This window comes from Macaca fascicularis, chromosome 15 (assembly GCF_037993035.2).
Source record: "Macaca fascicularis isolate 582-1 chromosome 15, T2T-MFA8v1.1".
In the NCBI taxonomy this organism is placed as follows: Eukaryota; Metazoa; Chordata; class Mammalia; order Primates; family Cercopithecidae; genus Macaca; species Macaca fascicularis.
This window is the reverse complement of record NC_088389.1, coordinates 57569496-57589287: the sequence shown is the minus strand read 5'-3', so window position 1 is coordinate 57589287 and position 19792 is coordinate 57569496. Positions and strand designations below refer to the sequence as shown.

Below are 19792 nucleotides of genomic sequence, written 5' to 3'. Positions count from 1 at the left end.
TAGCCATCAGCTGTTTCTCTGGATACTTTAGTACCTTTTATATACCCCACCTAAATCCCAACCAGGAATGGTGTGAGGAGTCTGTAGAATCATCAGCCCTAATGTCAATACAGGTGAGTTATAAAAATCCTCCAGTTATTTCTTTTGAACTTTGTCTGCAATACACTTTATGGAAATAGCCCCTGCTCTTCTGCCTCTTTTATGTAAGTCTCCTTTTTGGAGATGCTGTTTCCATTTATCCCCCTGAGTGATATAAATATCTCAGAGTTGCTCAGAGAATCATACAGGTGTAGAGTGTGGCAGACAACATGGATAACCAGTTTAATCCACCTGCTGGAGATCTTAGTCATTTGTGGTACCATTTTCTGTTTTGACGCAGATTCCTGTTCAGTACTACAATCTGACGAGTCTCCCTCAGAAGGTGCAATGACATCTTTTCTCTTGTGTAAACAGAACAATGCTACACATTTGTGTCCTGCAATATATCCTACTTTCTGGAAGCTTCATGTACTTTTTAAAACAAGAACTGAAGAAGTACCTTTTCTGTTCTTCTGCTCTTATTTCCTCCTAGTCCTCTGACTAGGAGGTAGTAATTTTTGTCATTTAGCACTGCCTTATTTTGGATATTCTAAAACTATTTTTAGGTTTAATAAGTCGCTACTGTAGCCCCTTAGATTATAATGGAAAAATAATTTTATGTTGTTTTTAAAAACATAAACCTCATTAAGCATTATTTTATCCAAAGTATAATCTGGATGTTAGTAATGACAGGCTCCTTTATCCAGAAATACCTTTTATTTTTTTTTGAGACGGAGTCTCCCTTTGTCGCCCAGGCTAGAGTGCACTGGTGCGATCTCGGCTCACTGCAACTTCTGCTTCCCGGGTTCAAGCAGTTCTCTGCCTCAGCCTCCCAAATAGCTGGGATTACAAGTGCCCACCACCATGCCTGACTAATTCTTGTCTTTTTAGTAGAGATGGGGTTTCACCATCTTGGTCAGGCTGGTCTTGAACTCCTAATCTCGTGATCCACCCACTTCAGCCTCCCAAAGTGCTGGGATTACAGGCCTGAACCACTGCACCTGGCCTTCCAGAAATATCTTTTTGAGATGTAGTCTTGCTCTGTGGCCCAGGCTGGAGTGCAGTGGCATGATCTCGACTCACTGCAAGCTCCGCCTCCGGGGTTCACACCATTCTCATGCCTCAGCCTCACTAGTAGCTGGGACCACAGGTGCCCGCCACCACGCCCGGCTAACTTTTTGTATTTTTTTTTTTTTTTTTCGTAGAGACGGAGTTTCACCATGTTAGCCAGGATGGTCTCGATCTCCTGACCTCGTGATCCGCTCGCCTCAGCCTCCCAAAGTGCTGGGATTACAGGCGTGGGCCACCACACCCAGCCCAGAAATATCTTCTTAAAGTCCTTTGACAGTTGCCAGTAAGAGAGTTTTGCCTTTAAAATGCAAAACTCCGTGTCCCCACAATCTCTTGCAGTTTTCTGAATGCACTGTTATTATTGAACACTTTCTTACCCACTTTGCCCCTGTTATTCCCCCTGCCTGGAGTGCCATTCCTGTTTATCAGCTTGTTTTAACTCCTATTCCTCCTTCTAGCCTTAGATGCCGTGTGATGTGTGACATAGGTCAGATTCACCACCTCTTCTTACCTTGCGTTCTCCCACAGTTCCTATGAGTTGTGTGACCATATTCTGTGTTCCTCCTTGGTCTTGAAAAAGCAACCTCTGCATAGACTAAGTAGATTGTGAGTTTCCTGAGGGCAGGGACTTTGTCTTGCTGATTTCTGTCTTGGGTAAACTGCCCATAAGGTTGGATATCTTAGGATGGGTCCTTTTATAGGCCTTGGTTGAATTAGTGGCAATCAACACTAGGCCTTTATTATTCACTTAGAGCTGCTTACAGGGTGGTTGTAAGGATTTAAGATGTGTGAAAAAGACTAGCATTGAATTTGTTGCAGGCTTTATTAGGTGTTTGTTAAATCTCAGTAACTTGACATGAATTAGTTTAAGCCAATGTTTTCCTAACTGGTAAATAAACTTGCTATATTGAGAAGAATGGTACTTTCTATATAGGGTTAAGAAGAAAGGAAGTGAAAGGGTGGATGTTTTTCAGTAATAATAATGCCATTCAGATGTGCACAGTATTTGATAGATTTCAAAGGGCTTCTTACAAAATCTTATTTGATCCTGTCAGCAGTGTTTTGAGGTATTTTCCCTGTTGTAAAGACTTGGAGTTGTGATTTGCCAAAATTATAGTGCTAAATCATAGAAGCCATTGAATTTATGCATTCATTTATGTATGTATATGTGCATTCATGCCTTTGAAATGTAGTGCTGCCAATTCAAAAGCTTAAAAAGGCTCTAGAGTGAAAGGTCTCATTTCCACCCCTGTTCCCAGTCACTCAGTTGTCTTCACTAGAGACAGTCACTGTGATCTGTTTCTTGTTTAATCTCCTGGGGTATTTTATGTATGTGCAAGCAAGCAAATATGTACATATATATATATATTTTTAAAAAAACTAATGGCATCACACTATACCTTATTCTGTACCTTATTTAAAATCTTTATTGCAAAATGTACACTGCTTACAGAAGTGTTTAAACATACATGTGCAATTTAAGGAATACTGATTAAAAACCACCTATGTACCTAACACCTAGGGTACAAAATAGAATACTGCTATTATTTCCAGTACCTTGTGTGAACCTAGCCATGGAAGGAAAGGGTAATAGTGCCCCCTTAGAGAGGAAGGCTTACAGAAGACACTTTGAACAGCCTCTGTGGCAGGGTCTGGTTTTCAGCTCCTTGGAGAGTTTACAAAGTTCCCTTTTGGGGAAGTCAGTGGACAAAGCCATGAGTATTGGAGTCACAGGGTCATGGAGAATGTGGGCTCACTATAGTTGAGGCATCTGATAGGATTCTGATGTATGGATCACTGGTAGAAATGTGATCAGAATGGACTGCTGTGCTCTGTGTTGTTTACTTTTATAATCTTCCCATAGCTCACCTTCAGGTGTCAAGAGTATGTCAATTAACTGAGTGGGCTGAGTTGTTCTTGCAGCAGGACATGGAGTGGAGAGTAGGAATTTCATTATCTTTATTAACTTTTTTATTATACTTTAAGTTCTGGGGCACATGTGCATAATGTGCAGATATGTTACATAGTGCATGTGCCATGATAGTTTGCTGCACCCATGACTCGTCATTTACATTGGGTATTTCTCCTAATGCTATCTCTCCCCCAGCCCTCCACTCCTGACAGGCCCCAGTGTGTGATGAGGAACTTCATTATCTTATGGTCAAGACAAGCCAACTACACATAAGAATCTGGGCCAGGCTTACCTGAGCAGTCTGTCTTCTGACTGAAAGTTGGGTACGGTAGCACTAGGCATCTTGGTAATGATGGCCATCCACACAGCTGTTTAAAGTATTTCATTGTGGACTGATTGCCCTCTACATCTTGTATTATAGCTGTCATCCCAGGATCTTCCTTCAGTATGGTATTTTTTCCGACAACAATCGATTTTCCAACTCTCTGACACTACCTAGATGTCCAACAATTCAATTAAATTCTGACAGTAACTACTTGGAGTTAGCGCAGACCCATGGTTAAGGACTCAGTCCCATAAGACTGCCCCCTCTTTATAACCAGCTACAAATGAGGTCCCCAGGCTACCCCCACTTCTGCCCAGATGACCATAAATTTTGGAGTTCCCATGCCCTACCTAATTTGCTAAAACAACTCACAGAACTCAGGAAAGCACTCTACTTATTATTTATTTGTAAAGGATACAAATGATCAGCCAAATGAAGAAGTACATAAAGCAAGGTCCAGAAGGGTTCTGAGTGCAGGAGCGTCTGTCCCCATGGAGTCACACCACTGAGATGTGCTCACCAACTGGAAGCTCCCGAACCCCCCTTATTCTGAGTTTTTATACTGAAGTTTTACTATGTAATCGTGACTGGTTAACTCATTGGTCGTTGGTGACTGAACTTAACATCCAACCCCTCTCCCCTTCCCAGAGGTAGGAGAATTGGGGTGGGGCTGGGAGGCAGAAGTTCTAACCCTCTAATCACTGTGGTTGGTTTCTCTGGTGACATTAACTCCCTACCCCCTCACCCCATGAGTCATCTCAGTAGAATATAAGAACTTTCCTATCACTCAAGAAATATCAAGGGAACTCTATACCAGGAACTGGGAACAAAGACCAAGAATATTTTTTATTATACCACTAGGATCTTCCTAGAAATTCCTTTGTCTCTCCCTCCTATATAGGGTACTGTGTTTCTTTTTTTGCTTCTCACTTCTTGGTTTTACTTTCCCATTTTATTACTACTTATAGCAGCTTCTTATGAAAAGGTGTAAGATTTTAAAAACTTTTGAGACCTTGTTTGAAGTGTTTAAGTATTTTTATTCTACACCTAATATTTTATTTAGAACTTTGCAAGTGCATAATTCGAGGTGTGAGACAAATTTCCCTGAGAATTAAGAAAGTGTTGCTTTGTTGTCTTCTAGCTTCAAGTGTTGCTGTTGAAGTCTAAAGCCATTCTAATTCTTGATCCTTTGTATATGATTTTTTTCTCTCTTGAAGCATGTAGAGTCTTCTTTTGGTCTCCAGTGTAGTGATATCTCACAATGTTATGCCCTTTCCTAGATACTTATTGACTTCCATTTTGAAAACTTTTCTTTAATTAATTATTTGATGATTTCCTTTCCTCTTTTTTTAATTTTTTTATTTTTGGTACTCCTGTTACTTGGATATTGACATCCTGGACTAGTTCTCATTTTATCTTTTTTCCCGTTTTCTGTTTTAAATTTTTTTGCTGTACTTTTTGAGAAATTTCTTCAACTTTATGAGTTTTTCATTTTTGCTGCAATTTTTAATTTCCAGGAGCTCATTTTTGTTTTCAGAGTACTCATTTTTAGAGCATTTTACTTTTATTTTATGATTGCAGTCTGTTTTTGTACCTATACGTTATTAGTTGGTATTCTATCTATTGAAAGAGTGGGATTTTTTTTTCTATCAATCAGTCAGGACTCATGGATTTTTCTTTTATTCATTTGTAGTCAGTGAGTTATAATTATTCTTTTGTTTAGTTTTCATGTTATGTGGCCTTTTAAAATGAGTTAGGGAGTGTTTTCTTTTTTTTTTTTCTTTTTGAGACGGAGTCTCACGCTGTTGCCCAGGCTGGAGTGCAGTGGCGCGATCTCGGCTCACTGCATGCTCCGCCTCCCGGGTTCCCGCCATTCTCCTGCCTCAGCCTCCTGAGTAGCTGGGACTACAGGCGCCCGCCACCGCGCCTGGCTAATTTTTTGTATTTTTAGTAGAGACGGGGTTTCACTGTGGTCTCGATCTCCTGACCTTGTGATCCGCCCGCCTCGGCCTCCCAAAGTGCTGGGATTACAGGCTTGAGCCACCGCGCCCGGCCGGGAGTGTTTTCTTCTAGTCTCTGGATGACTTTGTGTAAGAGTGAAATTATCTGCTTTTGGCCAGGCGTGGTGCACATGCCTGTCAATGCTTTGGGAGACCAAGGTGGGCAGATCACCTGAGATCAGGAGTTCAAGAACAGCCTGGGCAACATGGTGAAACCCTGTCTCTACTAAAAACACACACACACACACAAAGAAAAAAAATTAGCCAGACGTGGTGGCACATACCTGTAATTCCAGCTACTCTGAAGGCTGAGACACAAGAATCGCTCAAACCTGAGAAGCGGAGGTTGCAATGAGCCAAAATTGTGCCACTGCACTCCAGCCTGGGTGACAGAGTGAGACTCCGTCTTAAAAAAAAAAAAAGAGGCCGGGCGCGGTGGCTCAAGCCTGTAATCCCAGCACTTTGGGAGGCCGAGACGGGCGGATCACGAGGTCAGGAGATCGAAACCATCCTGGCTAACACGGTGAAACCCCGTCTCTATTAAGAAATACAAAAAACTAGCCGGGCGAGGTGGCAGGCGCCTGTAGTCCCAGCTACTCGGGAGGCTGAGGCCGGAGAATGGCGTGAACCCGGGAGGCGGAGCTTGCAGTGAGCTGAGATCCGGCCACTGCACTCCAGCCTGGGCGACAGAGCGAGACTCCGTCTCAAAAAAAAAAAAAAAAAAAAAAAAAGAAAAGAAAAAGAAAAAAAATTACCTACTTTGAAAGATTGGAATGGATGTGTTCATAAATTGTCTTTTAAAAAATGCCTGGATCCGATGCTATCTTTAAGGGACTTTTTAAGAACAACTGATTTAGTTTCTTTAATGATTAGTGTACCCTTAAGGTTCTATTTCCTTTTTTGTTAGAACTTGATAGCATTTTTAAAAAGTTATTGATTTCACCTAGATTTTCAAACTTGCTGGCATAATGTTGTTTACAATAACCTTTTATTATCTTTTAAATCATAATCCCTTTTGAAGTTTTACTCTGTTTCATTCCTGATATTGCTTTTTCTCTTTTTCTCTCTCAGGAAAAAGCCTGCAGAAAAGCTTGTGTTACCAATTTGAAAATCTTTTCAAAGAACCAACTTTTGGTTTTACTAACCTCTGTTGTAACTTTTAAATTTCTGTTGTTATATATTTTCCTTCCTTTTGTTTTTATTGGCTTTTTTTTCTGTTGTTCATTTTCTAACTTTTTAAATGGATGCTTAGGTTTTTTTATCTTTTTATTTTATTTATTTATTTTTTGAGATGGGGTCTCTCTCAGTCACCAGGCTGGAGTGCAGTGACGTGATCTCAGCTCACTGCAACCTCCGCCTCCTGGGTTCAGGTGATTCTTCTGCCTCAGCCTCCTGAGTAGCTGGGATTACAGGCATGCACCACCATGCCCAGCTAATGTTTGTATTTTTAGTAGAGATGGGGTTTCACCATGTTGGCCAGGATGGTCTTGATCTCCTAACCTCATGATCCACCCACCTCGACTTCCCAAAGTGCTGGGATTACAGGCGTGAGTCACCATTCCCGGCCTTTATCTAGTCTTTTAAGATTTGAGAAAAACCTTTGAGGTGAGGGATGGAACCAGGAGGCTGTCTGGGGAAGAGTGTTTCAGGAAGAGGGAAAGTCTGAGGCAGGAGTGTCCCGGGTGTGTTAGAAAGAAAAGTGGAAGTGTTAGAAGTGGATGTGGTAGAGTTTCATGAAAAATTTTATGATAAACATGAAAAATACCTTTTCATGTGGTACTTTCCATGCTCAGATATTTATTTAGTATAACAGCTGTAATGAATAGAGAAAACACTGGTCTCAGCCCCTCACTAGTTTTTTGATCTGGGGCTTTTAGATTTCCTTCATATTCAGTTTCTCTATTGATAATTTATAATTGTCAGGGTTAGATGAGGCAAATGGGACTCTACCCACACAGTAGGTGCAGAGTAAATGTAGTTAAATGTTTTGAATTTAGCATATTTACTGAAGAGTGATTTCTATTCATTTGAGTGCACACTTCTGTGCTTTGGGCATCCTGACCTTTGCTACGCTTGCCAGTCTGCAAACAGCTGTAATCACTATAATCAGTCGTACCCGTGGCCTCTGGAGTCTAATATTTTCCTCCTTCGCTCATTGTTTCACTGAGCTGGACTTTACTTGAGATGGTAATTTAATCTTCTTTCTTTGTATTCCATTGAAAACAGTAGCGATTGTTTTCACAGTTGTTAGTCTTAGATGCAGTGATACCATCCCACTAAGGAGCACTGTCTTTTTCATACATTTGATCAAGGCATTTCCTGGTCGGGCTGCAAAACCCACTGTAAACAATGCCACTTGTTAAACAAGTGATTACTTGTTTCTTATTGGACTGGTATGGTATTTTTCTATGTTGCTGACATTCTCTTCCATTAACCACCATTTCTATTTTATTGCCATCCCAGTTTTGCCCACTTTTATCCTTTAGGTCGCGGTGGGCAAAATTTTTTTGTAAAGGGCTAGGTGGTAAATATATCAGGCTTAGCAGGCCACATGTGGTCTTCACCATACCTAACCTTTTAAAAATGTGAAAACCATTTTTAGCTTCTGGGTGTGCAAAAACAGGCATTGGTCTGGATTGACCCACTGCTGTAATTGCCAGGATTGATCCCTACTTTACACCATCCATATGTATATATAAAATATATGGTAAAATGACAGGAAATAGTGCCTTTATTCCAGGTTGAGCTGTACTTTTTCCCCACTTGTTGTTTCTTAATTCCTTTTATTTTTCATTACTTCTTCATTTTCTTCACCTTTGTGTTTTCCACCTGTGTTCTCCATGAATCAGGAAATCTGTTTTGCTTAGTGAAGACTTTGTCTTTATCCCTTTCCTTAACTACTTAATTCATATCATTTAAAAGTATTTCCCATTCCTTGGGGCATATTGAAAGGAAAGAAGCACTTCCCTTTTTTGGATCATCCCTTTTGTTACCTTTCTCTCATTTTCCTTTACTAATAGGAATTTACCAGAAAAATCTAACGGGCCTGAGTGTGGTGGCTCATGCCTGTACTCCCAGCACTTTGGGAGGCCGAGGTGGGGGAATCACTTGAGGACAGGAGTTCGAGACTAGCCTGGCCAACATGGCAAAACCCTGCCTCTACCAAAAATACAAAAATTAGCCAGGCATGATGGCATGCGCCTGTAATCTTAGCTACTTGGGAGGCTGAGGCAGGCTTGGACCTGGGAGGTGGAGGTTGCAGTGAGCTGAGATTGTGCCACTGCACTCCAGCCTGAACAACCGAGTGAGACCGTGTCTCAAAAAACAAAACTAAACTAAACTAACAAGAAAAAAGAAAATCTGTTAACTTTACCAGATTGCTCTTTGAAATTAATTTTCTCTGTTCCTTTGCCTGATTTGACCCCCTCTATTCTGCTACTCTTTTTCACGTTATTTCACTGCAGCTTACCTGTAGCCATGAGAATAATCATTCTCAAATATTGTTTTTATTATATTACTCCTTTAAAGACAAGTATATACTTAGATTCGATATTTAATATAGTAATTTGGAATTTGGAGAGTATTTGAAAAACCTTGTTTTACTTTGATATATTAAAAAACAGTATATTCTGTGGAAATGAGCATGGGCTCTCTCAAATGTAACAATGTGTATATAGATCAGGCTATATTTATTAGTGCTAGAAGTGTGTCATTTATTTCAAAAGTAAAACTAATGTTGTGTGTATATCAAGACCCTATTGAGAGAATCTGAAATACTGTTCTTTAGTAGAAAAAAATTGATTGAATCTTTGAAAGCCCATTTCTAGGGATAATATCTTGGAAGTTTTGATGCAGACCTTGCATCATATTGTAAGGCTCAAAAACATTGTTAAATGAAAATGGTTATTGTATGATTTTTTTCCCCTTTATGCTGAGCCTTGAGGACGAGGAACTGCGAACAAAAAAAAAAAAAAAATGAGGGGAAATGTGGCCTTTCCTTGGAAAGTTGAGCAGGGAGGTTCACAATTAATTCAACACCTCAAGTTTTGTTTAAGTAATGGGAAAAGCCGGGCGCGGTGGCTCAAGCCTGTAATCCCAGCACTTTGGGAGGCTGAGACGGGTGGATCACGAGGTCAGGAGATCGAGACCATCCTGGCTAACATGGTGAAACCCCGTCTCTAATAAAAAATACAAAAAAATAGCTGGGCGAGGTGGCGGGCACCTGTAGTCCCAGCTACTCGGGAGGCTGAGGCAGGAGAATGGCGTGAACCTGGGAGGCGGAGCTTGCAGTGAGCTGAGATCCGGCCACTGCACTCCAGCCTGGGCGACAGAGCGAGACTCCGTCTCAAAAAAAAAAAAAAAGGAATGGGAAAAGTCTTTGTACATTTGTTTAATATGAAAAGCATTGTCACTAACTTTGGTAATGGGCAAGCCATGATCTTTGAGCCTCTGACCTTTTAGGATTACATTTCTTTTGAGTCTTCTGTTTTATTAACTTTATTTCTGAGTGCATGCTGAGATTGTTAGTAAGAGCATGCTAAAGCTAACCTCTTTTTCTTTTTTGGTAGTGTGATAAGATTGCGGTACCAGGGCTGAGACTTAATTGTAATGTATATGAATCTAAGCAGGATAATCATCAATCTGGCTTGGTATACATGACATAGGAAGTCAGGTCAGACGATAGCTGCAATTCTAGGTGGTTAACAACTTTCTTAAAAGGTGTTCAGTAATGGATTATTTTTTTCTAGAAATATTAAGGTAGGTTTCTTAGAATATGACACATGACTGTGTTTATCCTGTTCTAGTCAGTGCGTTTATTGATGACTTGTCAACATTATGAGTATGTCAGTCTAGAAGAGATGTTAGATGATAGAATTAGAGTCCAGAAGATTTCAGCATGCTGAGATAATCTAAAATTTGATAGAGATAAATGTGAAGTCCTAACCCTGGGTTCTAGACAATAGTGGTGACATGTTTTGCAGGCCATACCTACAGAGTTGAGTATATTTAAGAAGTTGAGTATGTGTCTAAAATTTGATGTGGTTATCAGAAAAGTTAATCCTATCCTGCCTGTGTTATGTAAGCATAGTGTCCAGAACAGTTAAGGTAATAGCTTCTCTGTACTGTAGTCCTTGTTTTGTTTTTGGCCTCATATTATGAGATACTGAATTTGGAGGGTGATCAGGATGATATAACAAATGAGGAATCATTGAATAAAATTCAGGTGAAAACTTGTATTCAATATAATGATAATCTTTGAATATTTAAATGATATTCTGGGCTTACTACATGTAGATTCAGAGGCCAGAGTTAGAGTCAATGGGTGGAAATTAATTAGGATGCATGTTTGGGGCTCAGCCCAGGTAATAACTACCCATGAGATGTACTGCCTTGGTGAGATAGTAAGCCGTCTGTCGCTACAAATACTCTGGCAGGGGCAATGTAACAATAAGGTCACAAATACTGCTGAGAGGAGCCCTGCACTGAGTGGAAGATCGGAATAGATAGCTTTCTAAAGTCCTTTTCGGCATGGCATTCTTTCAGTATTTGTTTAGATACAGAGATATTATGACTAAATGTTTGTGCACATGTTTTCACCCATGCATAGTAGCTTGTTATTCTCTGCAGTTGTCTGTGCCCCTTCCTTATCCAAAACTTTCACCTGAACTCACTTTCTGGGATTGGCTAACTTTATTTTCTTTGGTTCTTTCACCTCTTGTTTTCCAGAAATTAAAATTTTGGTACAATATATATTTTTTGACTTTAGTGAATATTCTTATGAATTTAAAAGTTTTTTCTGTTGCCTTAATTTTTAAATTATAAAATATATATTCAAAAGTATATGAAAACTAAAATGTACACATTTGATTTAATGTGCAAAATTGGAATGAGCTTTTGTGAATCTACCAAGGCAAGAAACATACTTTTTTTTAAATTTATTTATTTTTTGAGATGGAGTCTCACTCTGTTGCCAGGCTGGAGTGCAGTGGCGCAGTCTCCGCTCACTGCAACCTCTGCCTCCTGGGTTCAAGTGATTCTCCTGCCTCGGCCTCCCGAGTAGCTGGGACTACAGGTGCCTGCCACCACGCCCAGCTAATTTTGTTTTTGTATTTTTAGTAGAGATGGGGTTTCACCATGTTGGCCAGGATGGTCTCCATCTCTTGACCTCGTGATCCACCCACCTCGGCCTCCCAAAATGTTGGGATTACAGGCGTGAGCCACCGCTCCCGGCCAGAAACAGAATTTTAGCAGTACAGTCATCTGCCAATGTTTGGGAGGAACTGGTTCTGATACTCCCCTCAGATACCAAAATCTCAGAATGCTCAAAGTCCTGCAGTCGGCCCTGAGGTTCTGGAAGGCAGACTGTACTTCAGGGACCCCCATGTCCCTCTCTAATTGCATCTTTCTGTCACCCACATGGTATACTGCATTTTGCAGAAATTATTCCCTTCCTTTCTTTATAGCTTATCACATATGATAGGTCCCTTAATAATCTGTAATCTGGCTTTTGATTGCTTTTGTATTTTGTATAAATGGAATCATGCTATATGCATTCTTCTTGATTTTCTTGTGCACAGCATTATATTTTTGAGATTCATTTATGTTGATGCACATAGCTGTAGTTAATTTTTACTGCTTATTGAATTTGATTGTTTGCCTGTACCACATTCTTTTACAGTCCATTTTACTGTTGGACTTTTGGATTATTCCCGTCTTTTGTTCTCATGAATAATACTGCTGTGAACATTCTTACACATTTTCTGGTATACACGTGCAGGAGATTTTCTTATTTTTTCTTTTCTTTTTTTTTTTTTTTTGACAGAGTCTTGCTCTGTTGCCCAGGCTGGAGTGCAATGGCTCAATCTTGGCTCTTCGCAATCTCCGCCTCCCAGGTTTAGGTGATTTTCATGCCTCACAGCCTCCTGAGTAACTGGGATTACAGGTGGCCACCACCATGCCCCGCTAATTTTTGTATTTTTAGTAGAGATGAGGTTTTGCTGTGTTGGCCAGGCTGGTCTTGAACTTCTGACCTCAAGTGATCTGCCTGCCTCATCCTCCCAAAGTGCTGGGATTACAGACGTGAACCATTGTGCCTGGCTTGTGTGTAGATTTTCAAGGGCCTTGCCTTGTAATGAAGTTATTGGGCATGTGCAAGTCTAGTTTTTCGTCAGAATGCCTGTTTTCCAAAGTTGCTTTCCCAGTAAGCTTTCCTACTGTGTCCAGAATTGGTGGGTTCTTGGTCTTGCTGACTTCAAGAATGAAGCCACGGACCCTCACGGTGTTACAGTTCTTAAAGATGGTGTGTCTGGAGTTTGTTCCTTTAGATGTTCAGATGTGTCTGGAGTTTCTTCCTTCTGGTGGGTTCATAGTCTCGCTGACTTGAGGAGTGAAGCTGCAGACCTTTGCGGTGAGTGTTACAGCTCTTAAAGGCGATGCGTCTGGAGTTGTTCGTTCCTTCTGGTGGGTTCGTGGTCTTGCTGGCTTCAGGAGTGAAGCTGCAGACCTTCGTGGTGAGTGTTACAGCTCATAAAGGCGGGGCAGACCCAAAGAGTGAGTAGCAGCAAGATTTATTGAGAAGAGCGAAAGAACAAAGCTTCCACAGTGTGGAAGGGGACCCAAGCGGATTGCCGCTGCTGACTTGGGCAGCCTGCTTTTATTCCCTTACTGACCCCACCCACGTCCTGCTGATTGGTCCATTTTACAGAGAGCTGTTTGGTCCATTTTACAGAGCGCTGATTGGTCCATTTTGACAGAGTGCTGATTGGTGCATTTACAAACCTTTAGTTAGACACGGAGTGCTGATTGGTGCGTTTGCAAACTTCTAGCTAGACACAGAGTGCTGATTGGTGTATTTAGAATCCTTTAGCTGGACAGAAACGTTCTCCAAGTCCCCTACCCAATTAACTAGACACAGAGCACTGATTGGTGCATTTACAGTCCTTTAGCTAGACACAAAAGTTCTCCAAGTCCCCACCAGATTAGCGAGACACAGAAGGCTGATTGGTGTGTTTACAAACCTCTAGCTAGACACAGAGTGCTGATTGGTACTTTTACAATCCTTTAGCTAGACAGAAAAGTTCTCCAAGTCTCCACCTGACCCAGAAGCCCAGCCAGCTTCACCTCTCAATGGCACTTGCCCCTTTGCGGCACCTAGCCCGGGCACTCCGGCAGCCCAGAGAGAACTTTTCCCCCGATTGAACCCCGCAGGTGCTGGTCGGCTCGCCAAGCGCAGGGCCTGCTGAGTGCAGGCTGGGGAGCCTGCGCCCACCTGGGTCTTGTGAGCGCCTGGCGCAGCCCTGGCTCCTCCCTGCGCCTCCTCCTTCACACCTCTCAGTGAGCAGAGGGAGCCGGCTCCCACCTCGGACAGCTCCAGAGAGGGGTGCCCACAGCGCAGCGGCGGGCTAAAGGGCTCCTCAAGCGCAGCCAGAGTGGACGCTGAGGCCCAGGAGGCCGAGGAGGCGCCGAGAGCAAGCGAGGGCTGCTAGCACATTGTCACCTCTTACTACCAGCAAAAGATGAGAATTCCCTTAGCTCCTCATTCTTGCCAGTACTTGGGTTTTGTCCTTGTTTTCGATTTTTGCCAATTTCATGAGTGTGGATGGTATCACATTGTGATTTTAATTTTAATTTTTCTGATTCTTAATGAGGTTGAATATCTTTCACATATGTTGTTCTTATATGTTTCCTCTTTTATTTCTATTTATTTCTTTGCTCCCCTTTCCCATTGATCACATATAATATTTAAAAAATTGATTTGTATTTATGTATTCTGGATAATACTTATTTGTTGATTATGTGGGCTATAATTATCTTTTTGTTTGTAGCTTGTCTTATTCTCCTTATGGGGCACTGTTTATTTCAAATTCCTCAGTCTTATGTTTGATCTCCTAAATCTTTATAGTTTTTGACTTTTACAGTTAGGTCTTCAATTCATCATGAATTAAGGAAATCATCAAACAGAAAAGGAGAAAAATGATGGACCCCTCCCCATTTATTCATCTTCAAAAGTCTAATTCTGTTACATCTTTTCTTCCATCCTAACCTTTTTTGGGAATAATTTAAAGCAAATCCCAGCATCAAGTCACCTTACCTGTGAAGATTTCAGTTTTGCTTATGTTTTATCTGCTTGGTATATGAGTTGCTGAGAGAGGTGTGTTAAAACCTATCATGGTGGATTCGGCAATTTCTTTTCCCTCCCTCCCTCCCTCCCTCCCTCCCTCCCTCCCTCCCTCCCTCCCTTCCTTCCTTCCTTCCTTCCTTCCTCTTTTCTCTCTCTTTCTTTCTTTCTCTCTCTCTCTCTTTCTCTCTTTCTTTCTCTTTCTTGAGATGGAATCTTGCACTGTTGCCCAGGCTGGAGTGCGGTGGTGCTATCTTGGATCACTGCAACCTCCTCCTCCCAAGTTCGAGCAATTCTCCTGCCTCAGCCTCCCAAGTAACTGGGATTACAGGTGCCCGCCACCACACCCAGCTAATTTTTTGTATTTTTAGTAGAGACGGGGTTTCACTGTGTTGGCTAGGCAGGTCTCAAACTCCTCACCTCATGATCTGCCCACCTCAGCCTCCCGAGGTGCTGGGATTACAGGTGTAAGCTACCATGCCTGGCTGGATTTGGCAATTTCTTATTGTGGTTATATCAGTTTTCACTTTTTAGATTTTGAGACTTAAAATGTTTAGAATTGTATTATCCTGCTGAATAAAATATTTTTATTATTATGAAGGGATTTTCTTTAATTCCTATAATCCTTTTTGACCTAAAGTCTTTTATATCTGATATTAAATATAACCATACGAGGTTTCTTCTATGCCAAGGGTGATGTATCTCTTTCACTCTCCTAGTATTTTCAACTTTTGTTATCATCATTTTAACATGTATCTTACAAGCAACATATAGCTGGCTTTTGTATTTTTACCAGCCAACTACCTTTGTTATTTAATTGGAAAATGTGGTCAACTTAAATATATTGTAAATACTGATGCATTTTAATTTTTTCTTATTTTATACTTTTGTCTTGCTTCTCCTTTTTCTTTTCCCTTTCTTGCCTTCTTTTGGATTTTTTTTCTCTAGTCGTTTTGAAGTTATGGATTTTCCTTCTTGTAATGGTACCTCAGCAATTTTAACATGCGTATTCAGCTTATCACAATCTAAATTTGCTTAATGTTACTGTTCTCCTTAAACACTTGAATTTCAATTTCTCCAAACTTGTGTGCTATTGTTATCATCATGTATTTTAATTTCCAGCTTAAAAAAATTTAACCACACAGAGCACCGTTGTTCTTATATTACCCATGTGTTTAGACCTTTGTTCTTCATTTATATTTGCATCTCAGACTTTCCTTAAAGGATCATTTTTCTATTGTCTTTAGAATTTCCTTTACTGACAGTCAGCAGGTGACAAATTTTGTAAGTTTGTATTCCTTCCAAGTTCCTTTTATTTTATTATTTTTTATTCTCAAAAGATTTGTCTTAAATAGAATTCTATTCTACCTTAGCACATAGGAGGTACTATTTCACTTTTAGCTATAAACAATTTGGCTTCAGTATTGCTTTTGAAAAGTCAGTTTTTCCTCTTATTCTTACTCCACTGAAGGTAATCTTTCTCTTCTTTCTGGCTGCTTTTAAAATTTTCTTTTTCTCATTATAAAATTCCACTATGATATTTCAGTATGTGGATCCATTTTTAGTAATCCTGTTTGGGATTCATTGGGCTTCTTGGATATTTAGATGAGTATCTTTTTTAGTTTTAAAAAGTTTGAAGAGAAGTTGCTGAGAATATTTTCCTGCCTCATTTTCTTAACTCCTGGAATGCTAATCAGATTTTTGTTACATCTTCTGACTCTTCCATGTCTCTCTCTCTCTTTTTTTTTTTTTGAGACGGAGTTTCACTATTGTTGCCCAGGCTGGAGTGCAGTGGCACGATCATGGCTCAGTGCAACCTCCGCCTCCTGGGTTCAAGGGATTCTCCTGCCTCAGCCTCCCAAGTAGCTGGGATTACAGGCATGCACCACCATGCCTGACTAATTTTGTATTTTTAGTAGAGACGAGGTGTCTCCATGTTGGTCAGGCTGGTCACAAACTCCTGACATCAGGTAATTCGCCCATCTTGGCCTCCCAATGTGCTGGGATTACAGGGGTGAGCCACTGCACCCAGCCCATGGCTCTTTTTTAAATATGCACCATGTCTTTGACTCTCTGCTGTGGTCTGGTTAATTTCCTCTGACCTGTGTTCTAATTCACTTATTCTTTAGTTTCTCTAATCTACTGTTAAATCTGCCCATTGCATTTCTTGTATCTAGTAATATGTTGTTTATTTCTGGAAGTTCTGTTTGGTTCTTTCAAAAATGGACTTCTTTTCATGTTGTTTTATCTCTTTGTTGTGGGTATGTGACTGAATGTGTCTCTGTGGGCTGAGCTGCATATTTTTCTCAGAATTGTATCTGTGGAAAATCATTTAGGTCTAGGGTGAAATTGAGTTTCTCCAGAGAAGACTGCATTTGCTTCTGTCATTTGCCTACAGCAGGGGTGTCCAATCATTTGACTTCCCTGGGACACATTGGAAGAAGAATAATTGTCTTGGGCTGCACATTAAAATAAACTAACAATAGCTAATGAGTTTTACACACACACACACACACACACACACACACCTCATAATGTTTTAAGAAAGTTTATGAATTTGTGTTGGGCTGCATTCAAAGCCTTCCTGGGCTGTGGGTTGGACAAGCTTGGCCTAGAGCCTCTTTTAGTCCTTGACTCCTTAAAATTAATTCTGGGTTTGAGATTTTTCAAAACAACCAAGTAGTATTTTAAGTTGTAGTTATCTGTGTGAGGGCTGGCTTGTGGCTTTGAATTCTCAGGTGAGCTGGTTTTCTTTTCGTTTTTCAAATTTATGGGTCAGTGCAACCTTTTTAATTTTTTAAATAGTCACTTTGGAATATGACAGCTCATTTCCAGTTTACCTTCATGCTGAGGGAGATATATATATATATATATATACACACACACACACACACACATACACACACACACACACATATTTAAAGATATAACTTTTTTAGGGTCTCCAGACTCCCTACTTTAGGTGGGTCAGTGTTCTTTGTCTCCTGTTCCCAGAGGCCATCTTAGGTGGATCAGTGTTCTTTATCTTCTGTTCCCAGAGGCCTTTATTAGTCTGTTTTCACGCTGCTGATAAAGACACTGGGCAATTTGCAAAAGAAAGGGTTTAATTGCACTTCACAGTTCCACGTGGCTGGGGAGGCCTCACAATCATGGCGGGAGACAAAGAGGACCAAGTCACATCTTACATGGATGGTGGCAGGCAAAGAGAGAGCTTGTGCAGAGGAACTCCTATTTTTTAAAGCATCAGATCTTGTGAGACTCATTCACTATCATGAGAATAGTGCAGGAAAGACCCATCCCCATAATTCAGTCACCTCCTACCTGGTTCCTCCCATGACGTGTGGGAATTGTGGGAGTTACAGTTTAAGATGAGATTTGGGTGGAGACACAGCAAACCATATCATTCCCCTGCTTGCCCCTCCCAAATCTCATGTCCTCACATTTCAAAACCAATCATGCCTTCCCACCAGTCACCCAAAGTCTTATCTCATTTCAGCATTAACTCAAAAGTCCACAGTTTAGCATCTCATCTGAGACAAGGCAAGTCCTTTCTGCCTATAAGCCTGTAAAAGCAAAAGCAAATTAGTTACTTCCTAGATACCAAGGGGGTACAGGCATTGGGTAAATACAGTCATTCCAAATGGGAGAATTTGGCCAAAACAAAGAGGCTATAGGCCCCATGCAGGGCGGTCAAATCTTAATGCTCTAAAATGATCTCCTTTGACTCCGTATCTTGTAACTGGGTTATGCTGATGCAAAAGGTGGGTTCCCATGGTCTTGGGCAGCTCCACCTCTGTGGCTCTGCAGGGTACAGGTGACTCTGCAGGGTACAGCCTCCGTCTTGGCTGCTTTCATGGGCTGGCCTTGAGTGTCTGTGGCTTTTCCAGATGCACAGTGCAAGCTGTCAGTGGATCTGTCATTCTGGGATCTGGATGACGGTGGCCCTCTCCTCATAGCTTCACTAGGTGATGCCCCAATAGAGACTCTTTGTGGGGGCTCTGACCCCACATTTCCCTTCCACGCTGCCCTAGCAGAGGTTCTCCATAAGGCCCCACCCCTGCAGCAAATTTCTACCTGGGCATTCAGGCATTTCCATACATCCTCTGAAATCTAGGTGGAGGTTCCCAAACCCCAGTTCTTGACTTCTCTGTACCTGCAGGCTCAACACCATGTGGAAGCTGCCAAGGCTTGGGGCTTGCACCTTCTGAAGCCACAGCCCAAGCTCTACATTGGCCCCTTTCAGCCATAGCTAGAGCAGCTGAGATGCAGGGCACCAAGTCCCTAGGCTGCACAGAGCACGGGGACCCTGGGCCCTAACCAGGAAACCATTATTTCCTCCTATAATGGTAGGGGCTGCCATGAAGACCTCTGACATGCCATGGAGACATTTTCCCCATTGTTTTGGGGATTAACATTTGACTGCTTGTAACTTATGCAAATTTCTGCAGCTAGCTTGAATTTCTTCTCAAAAAAATGGGATTTTCTTTTCTAGCACATAGGCTGCAAATTTTCTGAACTTTTAAGCTTTGCTTCCCTTATAAAACTGAATGCCTTTAATAGCACCCAAGTCACCTCTTGAATGCTTTGCTGCTTAGTTATTTCTTCCGCCAGATACCCTAAATCATCTCTCTCAATTTCAGAATTTTACAGATCTCTAGGGCAGGGGCAAAATACCACCAATCTCTTTGCTGAAACATAACAAGAGTCACTTTGCTCCAGTTCCCAACAAGTTCCTCATTTCCATCTGTGATCACCTCAGCCTGGACTTTATTGTTTGTGCCACTGTCAGCATTTTCGTCAAAGCCATTCAACCAGTCTGTAGGAAGTTCCAAACTCTCCCACATTTTCCTGTCTTCTTCTGAGCCCTCCAAACTGTTCCAACTCCTGCCCATTATCCAGTTCCAAAGTCACTTCCACATTTTCAGGTATCTTTTTGGCAGCACCCCACTCTACTGTTACCAGTTTATTATATTAATCTGTTTTCACGCTGCTGATAAAGATACACCTGAGACTGGGCAAAAGAAAGAGGTTTAACTGGACTTACAGTTCCACATGGCTGGGGAGGCCTCACAATCATGGCAGAAGGCAAGGAGGAGCAAGTCACATCTTACGTGGATGGCAGCAGGAAAAAAGAGTGCTTGTGCAGAGAAACTCCCATTTTTAAAACCATCAGATCTCATGACACTCATTCACTATCACGAGAACAGCACAGGAAAGACCTGCCCCCATAATTCAGTCACCCCCCACCAGGAGTTACTATTCAAGATGAAATTTGGGTAAGGACACAG

At 41.3% G+C, this 19792-nt stretch overlaps 1 protein-coding gene across 1 annotated transcript in view; it reads left to right on the top strand.

Moving 5' to 3' along the window:
- TMEFF1 (transmembrane protein with EGF like and two follistatin like domains 1) overlaps window positions 1-19792 on the top strand; it is a 100510-nt gene that overhangs the window by 48007 nt on the left and 32711 nt on the right. The gene's annotated exons all lie outside the window — the stretch shown is intronic.